Consider the following 10,349-nt stretch of genomic DNA (forward strand, 5'->3'; position numbering starts at 1 on the left):
TAAAAAGGAGTATTCAATTATTGTATGAATAAGCTAATTTGATGTAAATTGCATGTTGGTATCTCGATACCGACGGCACAATGTAAAAATATTATAAAATGTAATTTCGCTTTTGAACCGTACGTGAAACGAAAATGTACCTTCTTGGTCTTCTTACTAGTACTCAAGTCTAGTATTTGCTCTGTCTAAAGATGGTATAATAATATCGTGGGTTTTACGTTCGTGCCGGTCGTATGTACAATGGAAATATGTCACAGACTCCTATAATGATATCGGAGGTAAACCGTAATAACTAGATATATTCTGACACAACATTTATCAGATAACTCAGATAAAAAATTAACGATTTAAAAAAGACGGCTACAATAATATCGCGGGTTCTCCATTTACGCTTAACTTCTATAGAATAGCAATATATTACATATGAAAAATGCCGCCGTGGAATTTCCACAGCTTACACTAGTATGTTTAATTGCTGAAATGGACCAATTAAAAAGAACACGTAATTGAATGTTTTTTCGAATCCTGTCAAATAAAAAAATCATAAGAGATTTTTATCAATGTTGACGTGAAAAATATATTATCGGGGAGGTAATTCATTGATATAAGAAAGTAACATATATAAGGTCCCTACATTTATCATACTGTTTGGATTTACGGTCATCAAAGGCTACTTGATTTTTTATTTACTTAAAAAAGGGTCTGATTATATCAAGTCTTCGTTCAGTAATACAGTATGCGTTAACGTACATAAAAAGACCTTCGTACCAGACCTTGTCAAAGGCTTATGATATACCAATGGCTGCAGCCCCAGCTTCCTCATTCCTTATCCACTGCATAATACATTTGCCAAGAGATTATCGCTAAAATATCAGAAATAGAATGGGCTTCGACATGTTTAATTGATTAATATATTGACGCAAATAATATAAAGATAGTAATTGGGCAATTATTGAGTGGATCAGATTTATCTTTCACAGAAAATTGTAAATGCTGATACAAGGGAGGTAATTAGTTTATTTTCAGATCATAAACTGCTATAGCCATTTCTGAGATAAACTCCATATACCCCTCACTCTAAAATATATATATATATATATATATATATATATATATGAAATAAGTAATTTTCATATCAAAAGCTTCAGATATATTCGGAACTGACCCCATGACCCCCCCCCGGTCATAAACAATATATGTGAAAAAAGTAATTTTTAGATCGTAACCTGCTTTTGCCATTTCCAGGACTGATTCCATACTCCCGCCTCTTAATATATATATATATATATATATATATATATATATATATATATATATATATATATATACATATATATATATGTAAAATCACTTAATTTTTTTTTCGTAAAGTGCTTCAGACATTTCCATTGCTGACTCAATGTCACACAACTCTCTTAAAATATTTATGAAATAAAGTAGTTTTCAAATCGTAAACTACTGAAGTCATATCCGGTACTAACCCTATTTACACCATTTTTAAAATTACTCTTTCCACATATAGTTTTACAAGAGGGAGCACATCAAGTAAGTTTCAGAAAGGCGTGAAGCACTACGATCTCAAAATTACTTTATTCTATATATATATACATATATATTTTTTAAAGATAAGGAGGTATATAGAATAAATCCATGAAAAAATGTGTTTATGTTTTTTCGATATCACGAAAATGAAATGATATAATTCTCAAATTATAGATGATGGTTTCTGTCTATAAAAAATAAATTGCGAAGTATTTTTGGTTAGGTTTGAGATGAAGTTGGACGTAAAACTCAGACAAAACGTTAAGCCAATAAATGTACTGAACCTAAGAAAGACTCATTGCCATCTTATAAATCAAGAAAACCAATCCGTCTTTGTTTTATAATGGTAGAAAAAGTAAGTAGAGGGTTACAGAAGTTAGCAATTTTAGCAAAGTAGTTAATGAAATAAAAACTTTATTACAATGCTACATAAAAAGCATATTTAAAATTGCCATGAATAGAACGATCCAAACAAGTAAGAAGAAAGGAAACCGTCGATAATTCAGACAATTATATTACCTGCTATATACATATATATATATATATATATATATGTATATATATATGTATATATATATATATATATATATATATATATGATACGCTTTACAGTTAAGTTTACCAATGTAATCCAAGATGGCAAAATCAAAGTATATTATAAATATTAAAGAGTTAATATTTATAAAGTAATCTCAACCAGATGTAAAAGGTCGAAAAAACCAAATAGGAAATAGAGCTTATAACGAGAACAAGTAGTAAATAAAACGTGTTAAAAATTATTTTGAAGAAATACTTTCCTTCTCATCAGAGGGTAGGATTTAGCAAAATGCGGGATCGGATTTTGTTTGCAAAAGTATATGATGAAACTACAAGTAAGTGATAGATCTTACTTGGAAACAAATAGTGAAGGAGAGGGAATATGGTGAAGAAAAAGGTGATTTCACGCGAATGGATAGTCTGAGGAAGGGTAAAATATCCAATAACGGTAAAATCCAAAAATCAAAAACTGAAAAAGTTGGTTAAGTTTCCATTTCAACAAGTAAAATCCATGGGAATCGCGTGATTGGAAGATGGTCCAAAGTAGTCCAAAAAGGCAGAAATATGTGGAATAATTAAAAAATCGGGGCAAGGAAAAGATTTTTTTGGTTTTTTTCTTTTTTTACAAAAGAATCACCACTTACTTGACGCTGTTCGAGGATAATGTTTAACAATGGTACAGTTGTAAAGGGGGAGATGTCGTAGTAATCCTTAGTGGAAATTTGATGAATTGGATTACTTAACGGGATGGCTCATCAAGAATTTGTTCACGGTGGACTTGAAGACGACTATATTGTAGTCAGTTGGAAAACAGAGAAATGGAAGAGTACCAAAGACGTGCAGTTCTAAGAAATAAATTTTGTTCATGAAATTTACATTAAGGTTTAGGCACGGATTTATCATTTTATGTTTATTCATAAGTCACAACTTATCAAGGCTAAAAGACAATTTAAGGATTAATAATATTATGAAAGGATTGAAAATAATTGGATGAATAAAATGTGATAACGCACGAGGATGATTTATGAGATGTGGTTGGCATCAGATTTGAAGTTAACAATCTTGTGACCCGCAAAGAAGCAATACTAATGGCAAGCCATTGATGGAAGAGAAGTCAACTACTTATTATCATACATTAAAAATTAGTAAAAAAATACAGTACAGTATATAATACACATGTATATTATGAAATAACATTATAAACAACGCCATAAAGGGAGACAAATACCGTAACCAGGGTCAAGAAAAACATCATATTCCACTGGAATAAACGTATCCTGGGACAACCGTGTCCAGGGGTTCTACTATAAACGCGTTGTATTAAAAAAAAGAAAGAAAAATAGAGTCGGATTTATTCATTTAATAGCAGTTCAACTAGCTTTGCTGGGGCCCTATGTAATGTTCATAACTTTTTGTGCATATATATATATATACACATATATATATATATATATACACACACATATGTATATATATATATATATATATATATATATATATATATATATTAAAAATGTGTACTCACGTACAGGGTACATCTAAAATTTCAAGTGTTTAAACCCACAATCGGCGGAGGAGTTTGGTAGAGTCTGCAAAGATCAACTCTTTAAGCTGTGGCCTCTTAGCAGCCAAAATTTCGCCCAAAACCGATTAAAAAGCTTGCCTTTTATACTTTATGTAAGATTTCCAATATTTAAACAAAAACTTGGCTCAGAGGAGAAGTATTTTTAACTTTGACGCCAATTTCTTTTGGGCTCAACTCAAGTTAAAGTTTATCCATGGCCAAGGAATCTACATTTACATTTTCAAGTGTTCAAAAATTGGCAGTGGTATTTGGTAGAGTTTTCAAAGGTCAAATTGTTGAACTTTGACCCCCGTGAAAGACAAATTTCTGTCCGAAAACCGATTAAAAAGTTTTTCCCAAATCTCAATACCCTTTACGTCTAATCTCGAGTCTGTAGACTCGAAATTGACAGAATAGTTTGTTAAGGAAATATACACACACAAAGACAATTTCACTTTTATAGATATATAGATATATTTTTGTTTGTTCCTCGACAGTGCTGGAACGCGTGGGGGTCCGAGAGAGGTTTGAACTGTAACGAACACGATTTAAGCGTAACGGCTATGCTATATTGTTTAAAGACTGAGAGACTATTGCAATCTGTCGGAGAACGTGTTCTTTTATATCACAGAGGCGCGTTCGTGTTAAAATGTCAGAATCGTAGCTTGCGCTCACTATTGTTTTCATTCCGTATCTGTACTATTATATAAAAGAAACTCTGTTCATTCCCTATGAACTCTAAAACGGTTGGGCCGATTTTTATGAAATTTCACACGAAAGTATTTTATGTGCCTGGCAGTGTTCTTAGATAGGGTTTGTATCGGAATGTCTTCAATAAGTGGCAATAATCCAAATAATCTGATCGATAAAGGAGCAGGCGATTATGACCAAAGTTTACACCTTACACAACCTAACACCACAAGTGGATTTGAAAAGTTGTATTGCATTGTTGCAATATTTTTGGATGATAATGGGGGTATGATCCAGCACAGTCGGGAGATTATATTTATAAATGATGCTGCTAGGAACTGACGAATCAAAGTAATTCATGTTCTGCTACCACCAATCAGAAAGCAGAGTTACTCCATAAAAATTAAACCTTTTCTGTAGCAACTTCGCATATGTTTTCTTCGTGTCAACACGGGAAGAATCTTTTGCTCTGTGGCTTCCAACTCGAGAACTTTCTACTGAGAACCAGTCACCTACAGGACTTGTGTAGAACAACTAACCATCGGAAACTGGTCTGAACTAAACATGGCTTACAACCCTAGAACCACACAAGCAGAAAGGCCTGATATATGCAATTAGCAGTAGGTTCTTTGATATGACAAAAGCGCGTTCGAAATGAATATTTCTGTTTTGAACACAGGTATGATACCTAACTTTTGCATTTTAAATTTTAATTCGAACCAGTATACATAAAAATTATTTTATACAATAGTGATAGGACGATTCCAATATTTTACACAATTCCGATACAATAACCGATTCCGATTCTTTATCAACCTCTTAATATATAACTATAGAGTTGTTATTTTCCCCAATTTCCGCAAAAAATATGTTAAATATGCAGATATTTTCCTAAACATAAGAATCCGTTTGTGCAGTATAATTTTTCTTTTTTTTACACAGTGATCACCACTTATCAAGGCCCGGAAGCCACTCAGGGATAAGGGTTATTGGAAGTACATTACGTTAGTGTGGAGATTTGCTGAAGTGTTTACTTAAGGGGGCGGTTCATTAGGAATTTGTTAACATTGGACTTGAAGACATCCAAGTTGTAGTCCGGTGGGAAGCAGGCAGACGGAACAGAATTCCACAGGCGTGCAGTTCTAAGAAAGAAGCTTTGTTCATGGAATCCGCGTTTTGATTTAGGCACAGATATAGAGTGGGGGAAATTTTTCACAGTGGATTCAGCTAGACGGGTGTTTTTCGTAAAAGATTGGCGAGGGGGTACCAGAGATTGGAGTTCTGACGAAAACCTGCCAGGGAAATAACGATAAAACAAGGATAGGCTCGCAACGTCTCTTCTGTGGGAGAGAGGTTGCAGGGTAGAGAAAAGGGCATCCCCCACTAAGCCACGAAGTCTATTTTGTACTCTGTCAAGGCAGGATAGGCTTGTTTAGCAGCTCCTGTCCAGATATGGCAACAGTATTCCATCCTTGGACGTACTTGGCTTTTACATAGATAGAGAATTGCATCAATAGTGAGATATCTTCTGGAGCGGTAGAACGATCCCACCATCTTTCCAGTGACCTTGGCAACAGAGTTGATGTAAGTGTTCCATTTCAGATCAGGAGTAAAGGTCAAACCCAGAAGCTTGTCAAAACACGGGGCCTCACCCAGACGAGAGCCATCCATCACAATTGATGCCAGATGGGGATCAGAGCGTTGATGATGTAAGGATAGGAGTTCGGTTTTGGATGCATTAAAGGTAACCAGCCACATCTTCCCCCACTGAACCACGCGCTCGAGATCAGAGGACAGAGAATCAGAGAGAACTTTGTAATTTACAGCCTTTGATGCGTTGCCGTAGATGGTCGTGTCATCAGCATAGATATCAACGAATGATTTAAGTATGTGTTTAGGGAGGTCATTAGTGTAGATCAGGAAGAGAGTTGGGCCTAGGATTGATCCCTGAGGGACTCCAGCATTTATATTGCAGGCCTCCGATTTTTGTCCATCTCCCACTACTCTTATGAGCCTATGGGAGAGAAATGATTTAATGATTGAGAAAACATTTCCAGTTATCTATCGATTTTTACTTTAATGATAGTTTAAATCAATAAATATTTATCATTTTATCATTATTACCAGCAATGAAACATTTTGTTTTAATCAAAATCAAATAAAAGCAAAAGAATCGTTTTGGAATTGGAAAATAGCCACTATTTTTTCTGATTCCAATATCCCCAAGTGTTTCGATTTTTCCAGTTCTCGATTCCTTCTCCCCTCCACTACCCTTTCTTCCTATCCTATCCTACTAACGCTTAATTCCAGTAACACTAAGGTCTTTAATAAAAAGTTTCAACCAGACCTTAAAAATCTTTTCACCGGCCCATAAAGAAGAATTACTCCAGAAATATGTCCAACATGGATTTCTACTCTATGATGTGGACGGCACAATATACAGCTTGGGTCTCATTACCTCACAGCTTTAAAGGGCAGTTACCTTGGATTTTACCGCACAATTTGGAAGTAAGACTTTATATCCTTTTTTTTTTCAATTTCCCCTGCTATGTGGCTTCTATTAAATCAATCTTTGATTATGATTTTTCATGGCCAACTGACTTTAGCCAATAGGGTGAATACCATTTATCTATTTGCTAATATTTTCTCCTCTGCAGAGATGGTAGGCATTAAATCCTATAGGATTAGGAGATAAAATTTTTAAAGTATCCTTTGTCTTACTTGGAATAATAAAAAAAATCCTTGATTAAAATATATTTTTTTAAAATTTCATTGAATAACTTTAATTTACTTTATTTGCTCTATCCTGTATATTGAGCAATTCATATTTAGATGGGATAATACATAGAGCATTATGACTAGTAATATTTTGTAATATATATATATATATATATCATTCGTTGACATCTATGCTGATGACACGACCATCTATAGCAACACATCAAAGGCCGTAAATGACAGAGTTATCTCTTATTCTCTTTCCTCTGATATTGAGCTCGTGGTACAATGGGGGAAGAGGTGGCTAGTCACTTTTAATGCATCCAAAACCAAGCTTCTATCTTTACATCATCAACGCTCTGACCCTCATCTGGAATCAATTGAAATGGATGGCTCTCACCTTGGGGAGGCTCCATGTTTTGGCAAGCTTCTGGGTGTGACCTTTACTCCTGATCTGAAATGGAACACGTACATCAGGGGTGTTGCCAAGGACGCTGGGAAAATGGTGGGATCGTTCTACCGATCCAGAAGATATCTCACTACTGATGCAATTCTCTATCTGTATAAAAGCCAAGTACTCCAAGGATGGAGTACTGCTGCCACTTCTGGGCAGGAGCTGCTAAAAACAACCTATCCTTCCTTGACAGAGTACAAAATAGACTTCGTGGTTTAGTGGGGGATGCCCTTTTCTCTTCCCTGCAGCCTCTCTCCCACAGAAGAGACGTTGCGAGGCTGTCTTTGTTTTATCGTTATTTCCATGGCAGGTCCTCGTCTGAGCTCCAATCTCTCGCCCCCCCTTCGCCAATCTTTCACGAGAAACACCCGTCTGGCTGAAACTACTGTCAATAATTTCCCCACTCTTTATCTGTGCCTAAATCCAAACGTAGATTCCATTGGCAGAGCTTCTTTATCAGAAGTGCACGACTGTGGAACTCTCTTCCGTTTGCCTGTTTCCCACCTGACGACAAGTTGGATGTCTTCAAATCCAACATAAAAAAATCCTGACAAACCGCCCCCTTAAGTAAGAGACTCTGTCAAATCTCCAATAATAATGAGTACTACAATATTATCTCATTGATTACTGTACGCGCAATAACCCTTATCCTGAGTGGCCTCCGGGCATTGATAAGTGGTTACCTCCATATAAAAAAAAATCTCAGATGCAGTACCATTTGTCTTTTTTAACTTTTATAATAACTACATTATATTAGGCACAATATTATAATCGATAGACTTGACTCTATACTCATAAATACGAAATCTGCATAAATCTAATTTATAAAACTCACTATGTCTGTCTGTTTGTCTCGATATTTTCAAAATCTGTCTCTCCGATAGTAAAAGTCGCAACATATCGTTCTACATTTTGTACATTCTTCTTAGTATATTTTAAATCAGTTTATATGCGTTTCACATTGGAAATGTTGTAACGTTCCCAGCTTTGAATGCGAAAGTTTGATTTTCGGTTCTTCTTAGCTGACGCCATCCAAATACTTTGTTTACTTTCGAAATCACGGCTTTATAAGTATATATATACGTAATCTACACGAATTGAAATATATTTAAGCGTATTTAACGACTGGCAAAAGCCGGGTAAAGCCGGACACCCCCTCCCCGCATGTTAAAGTATTTTACGACCGAAAAGTTACATACGGCCAGCTAGTTAATATATAGATCTTACATTTGGTCGTAACTAATTTGTAACATTGAGTGTACGGTCAATTGTTTTATTAACATTGTGTCACCGACGTGTTTGCATATAACGCTGTTTACATTCCATTCAATAAAATATGGGACTTAGACATATTTAATGAACTTATGCTTCGATTTTCTATTTTCTCTTCACTGATATCAGTAGGTCTGACGTGCATGAAAGTTTAACACTTATTAAGCCTATGGAAGTTACTGGTAAAAGTAAAATGAACCCACCACCTTAAAAGTTTTGTTGTTTGTTTGTTCGCGATATTCATTTTAACTTGTAACATTCGGAAAATATATAGATTTCTATCGATTGGATTGTACGAAGATTAAAATGATTGAAACCTCGTCCATGATATTGATAACCTTGAGTAATCTCGTCATAAATAGGTTACTTTCAACTAGATCTTGTAATGATTCTGTTTCTATCAGGTCTATTTGTCTCCAAATATGACAGAAAAATGATGGAAATGAACACAAGATTTAGACAAATTATACGTAATCTATTTACATGGCACGTAATAGTGTCGTAAATCTTTATAGCGACTGTTATGCTTGAGATGAAGCCAACTATTACGTTTATATTGTTTTGAAGAAGAGTTTATAAAATCAATAAAATAATCAAAAACGTTTTTGAAACTTGAACTAAATATCTAAAGGTTAAATTATATTTTTCATGAGTTTCGTAAACCTTCTAAGATTTAAGTGAATTTTTATTGCTTCTAAAATCTTTAAATCTTTGATTTAACATAAATACATTTTAATATTTTGATATTAATGTCTTCTAACATTACTTCGATTAAGGTAAAATTTATGAATTATGACATTAATTCAAATATAGGATGGGGTTATATTTAAAAATCGTGATTTGAAATGTTAGTAAAATATATGAATTGAAATTATTATGCAAACTGGAAAATACCGGGGAACATATTTAAATACATAGATAGTCATTGAAAAAGCAAAGTACTCTTAAACGTGGATACATGCTAAACTTTTAAAGACTAAAATAAAATAACATAAAATAGCATTGATAGAAAAAATTGATATACTCCTGTAGTAGGCAAAAATTGGGATAAATAATTGTTCATAATTACAATCAAAAATTAAATAATTCGTTATAAATGCTGACACACAACTATTTAATATATGTGTCGCTTTCCTGTGATATATAAATATATGTTTATATATATATATTTATATATATATATAATATATCTATGTTTATATATATATTATATATGTTTATATATATGTATATATATATATATGTATATACACATATGTTTATATATATATATATATATTTATATATATATATATACATATACATATATTCTGAGAAAATAGAAGATGTATTTCTTATTTTTTTCGTCACTTTTTTTTTTACTAAATTCTTTATGTGTATTCTTTTCTTCTTTAATTTTGGTAACAGAGCATGTATGAGCGCGTATGAAAAAAAAAACACCAGGAGCTGTAAGTTAGCTAGCGTCCAAGGATATTAGCAGCAGTAGCCAAAAAAGCACATAAGCGAATCGGCAATTGGTCGATGGCTTGCTTAACAACAAAAAAGAAAAAACACCCGGTGGTTGAAAGTGCC

This window comes from Euprymna scolopes, chromosome 9 (genome assembly GCF_053919585.1).
Source record: "Euprymna scolopes isolate OS-2025 chromosome 9, ASM5391958v1, whole genome shotgun sequence".
In the NCBI taxonomy this organism is placed as follows: Eukaryota; Metazoa; Mollusca; class Cephalopoda; order Sepiida; family Sepiolidae; genus Euprymna; species Euprymna scolopes.